Source organism: Arachis ipaensis, chromosome B5, assembly GCF_059453495.1.
Source record: "Arachis ipaensis isolate K30076 ecotype BB chromosome B5, ASM5945349v1, whole genome shotgun sequence".
NCBI lineage: Eukaryota > Viridiplantae > Streptophyta > Magnoliopsida > Fabales > Fabaceae > Arachis > Arachis ipaensis.
Genome location: NC_142440.1, coordinates 80,976,479 through 80,981,248, shown reverse-complemented (window position 1 = coordinate 80,981,248; position 4,770 = coordinate 80,976,479). Strand labels below are relative to the sequence as shown.

The 4,770-nt window shown below is 39.1% G+C and overlaps 1 non-coding gene across 1 annotated transcript; it reads right to left on the bottom strand.

Annotated features, from left to right (window-relative positions):
* Positions 1-3,917: 3,917 nt before the first annotated feature.
* LOC148564758 (small nucleolar RNA R71) lies at positions 3,918-4,025 on the bottom strand. Its single transcript, XR_015884648.1, has one exon. It is a non-coding gene; the product is annotated as a small nucleolar RNA R71 (small nucleolar RNA).
* Positions 4,026-4,770: the final 745 nt, after the last annotated feature.

Genomic DNA, 4,770 nt, shown 5'->3' with positions numbered 1-4,770 from the left:
CTGGATGTGTTTCCGCTCTATTCACTCAAGTGTTTAGGGGTTGATTCACTCAATTCTACCCTAATCATGCTTTTGAAAATTTGTTCTTCATCTAACAATCAACAATCATTCAATGCATGCATACCTTCATCATGAGGTCTTTTCATAGATTGTAATGGGGCTAGGGTTAAGGTAGGATTGTATATGGTTAAGTGGACTAGAATTTGAATCTTTGATTGACTTAAGCTTTCCCACCTAACCTATGGCAACCTATACAATTTAAGTGCTAACCTAACTACCCATTCTTCACTTTTTCACATACTCATGCATTTTCTTTTGATTTTCACAACACTTATGCATTGACTCTTATTGGACTCTACTTTGGGGCATTTTGTCCCCTTTTTAATTGTTTTCTTCTTTTTCTTTTTCTTTTTCTTTTTCTATATAATTTCTTTTTCTTTTCTCTTTTTTTTCACATTTATTTTTTTCCTTTTTCTTTTGCTTTTCTCATTTTTTTTCTTTCTTTCAAGCTACATACAAGAACATCAATGCATAAGGTCTATACATTTGATCAATACATGAGTGTGCACCCAATTCCCAAATATATAAATACAAAACACCCTTTTATCCCAACCAATATTCCCAATCTCCCCAAACTCAAATATAAAACACTCTCACTAGCCTAAGCTAATCAAAGATCCAAACAAGGGACTTTTATTATTTTTTGCTTTAGGCTTGTAATGTGCTAAAATAAGGAACAATTGGGTTAAGCATAGGCTCAAAATTGGTTAACAATGAAGAGTAAAAGGTGGCCTATTTGGGTAAGTGAGATAATGAAATAATGGCCTCAATCATATAAATGCATGAATACAAGGAATAATTGGAACATATAGAATTAAACAAATCAAGGATCACAATCATAGGAAAAGAACAATTTCACACAAGAAGGAAAAATAAGTGGTTATAAGATGTAACCACAAAATTAGGCTCAAATCTCACAAGCTTGTGTTCTTAGCTCAAAATATGATCCACAAAAGTATGAATTCATGCAAGTTCCACAAAAATTTCCAATCAATTGGGGAGGTGCCCTATAGATAAATTTCTTGGAAAATTTCATTGTTTTGACTAAGCTTATTCTAAATGCAAATGCAATGTTGTGATTTAGAAATTTTAAAAATTCCTTAGTTAATCCCTTTTTCAATCAAAATGGTGTCATATGTAAAAAGGGTCAACTAGGTCTCAACAATCCAAAATATTTTTCTAATCACAACCAAAAGCTAAAACAAGCTAAAACAACTATATAAAGCAAAAGTGCATATATAAAGCAAAAGTGAAAAATCCAATAAACTAAACAAAAGTATCCACAATCCACAATACTAATATGCACAATGATCCAAAGGGTGCAAAATAAAGCAAAATAACATAAACTAGGAGATAATGTCCGAAAATGTTAACCAAATCCACCGACGGCAATGACGGTGACCTCCGCACACTTAAGATGAAGCATCATCCTCGATGCTACTGATCGGGCTCATGGTGGGGGACAACAGTCACATCTGGCTCCGGCTGGGGCTCCGTCTGGGGCACTGGCTCCTCGGGAGGCTGCTGAGTATCCTGAGTAGCCTGCCTCTGTGGAGGTGCCTCCTGCTGAACCGGCTCCTCAACATGCTCCTTCTCGTGCTGTGCCTCGTGATCCTCTGCATCAGAAGTGGGAGAGTCGAGGAGAGGGGGTAGCTCAATGCCCTGTGATACAAACACCTGGTCTATACGATCGAGACATTGCATGATACGATGGTCGCTGCGCTCCATGAAGCAAAATAGTCACTGTACTAGCAGATATGTCGGCTCGGGTGCTGGTGGTGGTGGTGATAAACAACTATTTTATGGTTTATATTGTGTTTAATTGTGTGGTTTTGTCATGATCCTTGCCCACTTATTCATCAATTTAGCATGCATTTAGATTTCCTTCCTAAATTCAGTACATGTTTGAAAATTGCTTCCTAGAGACTTTAATTATTTACTTTTAATTTTTCTTTATTCCATTCGATGCCGTGATCTGTGTGTCAAGTGTTTCAGTCCCCATAGGGCATGAATGAGATGGAGATTGGAGAGGAAGCTAGCAAAAATGGAAGGAACACAAGAAATTGAGGAGATAACCAGCGAGAAGTGACGCGGTCGCATGGCTCACGCGACCGCGCGAAGGAGCGCAAATCGCAGCGACGCGGCCGCATGGCTTGCACGGCCGCGCGGATTGGAAAGCACAGGCGATGCGGTAGCGTGGACGACGCGATCGCGTGACATGTGCGATCTGCATAATCTGCAGAATTCGATGGGGGCGATTTTGGGCCTTATTCCGGCCCAGTTTTTGGCCCGAAACAGCAGACTAGAGTCGGAGAATATGCAGAAATAACACAGACATTCATTCAGTAGTTTTAGATCTAGTTTTTCACTCTCTTAGGTTTCTCTCTATAGTTTTAGGATTTTAATTTTCAATTGATCTTAGCATTGGAACATTGAGAAGAGTTATTTCCTCATCAAGATATCATCATCCTAGTTTGTTCTCTTAACTTGGTTCTGATCTTCCATGTTCTTTGTTATGTTCAATTTTGTCATTCAGATACTTTTATGATTATTTAATACAAGGATTATTTCTTTTTAATTCAATTTCAATATCAATAATCATGTCTTCTTTTAATTTCCTTTCATGTGCCATGGATTCTTTATTTACAATGCGTGAGTAGTTCCCTTACTTGATGGGGAGTTGATTAAAAGGAACTCTTGAGTTGGAAGGATTGAAAGAAAATTTGTAATTGGGTTAAATGTTGGATTGCTATCTTGTCACCGACGCCAATCCCTTTGAACTAAGTGGGTTGCAACTTGTGAACAGATCTGACATTCCCACTTGTTTGACTTTCCTTTACCTAGTAAAGGATAACCAAACAGAACAACCATTAATTATAAATTAATCTTACAATCACACCATCAATGATAGAGATTCTAACCAATCAATTCCCAGTCAAGGCTTTTATTTATATTACTTAAAATTCCTCAATTTAATTCCCAATTTACCTAGCTCAACTTCTTGGAACATCTGATTAATAAAACAGCACACTTTTCTGCAACTCGTTGGGAGACGACCTGGGACTTAAAACTCCCAGTAATTTTAATTTAAACTCTCTGTGACATATTTCTAAATTGATAGGCAGATTTTCGGTGAGTTAAGAACTATACTCGCAACGTAACCATTTTAATAAATTTTTAATTCACCAGCTTCTGCTTCCCATCAATTTTTTGGCGCCGTTGCCGGGGAGTTGCAATAGAGTGCTAATTTTATTAATTAGAATTTATTTATTTGCATTTTATTTAATTTTGCTACTATGAGCTGCATGTTTCTTCCGTCAAATGACACGTTCACTTCCTGATCCGCGCTTGCTAATATTCGATCCTGAAATTGAAAGGACAATTTCACGAATAAGGCGAGAACAGCGTAGGTTAGCCTGCTCTGAGGGCGGATCTGAAAGTGAATTTGAGGAAGAAACTAGCCCCCGTTCTACTGATTCGGTTATTTTACGTGCAGAAAACATGGCAGCTAGAAGAGTTACCATTCAGGAGGAAGGAGCTCCTGATTTTACAATGCAACCGTTTCAAGCGCATCATCCAGCGGTAGCTAAAGACCGCACTGCTAAATTTGATGCCCAAGTTTCATGGCCTACCTGCTCAAGAGCCTATCAAGCACTTGAGAGATTTCCAGGCAGCCTGTTCTACTGTCAGGCGTGATGGCACTGATGAAACTTCAATTCTGCTGAAAGCTTTTCCGTTCTCTCTTGAGGGAAAAGCAAGAGAGTGGTACTACACTCAACCTCTAGCAAATGTATCCAACTGGGATACACTCAGAAAGGAGTTTTCTGGAGAAATTCTTTCCATCTGAAGTTACTGATAAACTAAGGAAGGATATCTCTACAATTGTTCAGGATGACAATGAGACTCTCTTTGAATACTGGGAGCGCTTCAATAATCTTCTGGAAGCATGCCCCCACCACATGACTGATAAGATCGTGCTACTCAGCTATGTCACATAAGGAATGAGGCCCCAGGATAAGACCACATTGGAAAGTGCCAGCAATGGGTCTATGAAGAAGTACAAGACCACTGATGAAGCTTGGCAATTGATTAGTGATTTAGCTGAATCTACTCGGAACCACAAACAGAAGCAAGGCCGTTTAAGGGCCGTTGCAGAAGTATCTTCTGGCATAGAGACTGCTGCTCTAAATCGAAGCATCTGTGAGATGACCAACCTGCTGAAGCAGATGTAGTTGAATCAACAAGCTCAGCAAACTCAACCGCAGCAAAACCAACAACTAGTCCCACAAAGAATTTGCGGAATTTGTGCTGATTACAGTCATTACACTGATGAATGCCGGTAGCTCCAACAAGAAGACAACATGGTGGCATCCACTCACAACTTCTATGACCGCCCCAACCAAGGGTACAATCAAAGTGGAAATAATAACCATGGATGGCAGGACAATTCAAACCAAAATTGGAGGGACAACAATAATAGAGGAGGCAGAGATAATCAGGGAAATCAGAGGTGGAATAATAACAACAACAGGCAGCAAAATCAACCTTACCGAGCACCTCACCTGAGGCAAAACCAAGGACCACCAAACAATCAGCAGCAAACCTCCCAATTTACTCATTCTTCTGTATCTTCTAATGAAGATTTATTACAAGCTTTTGAGAAAAGACAACTGGCCATGGAAAATACCATCGTGAACAATATTAACGCCA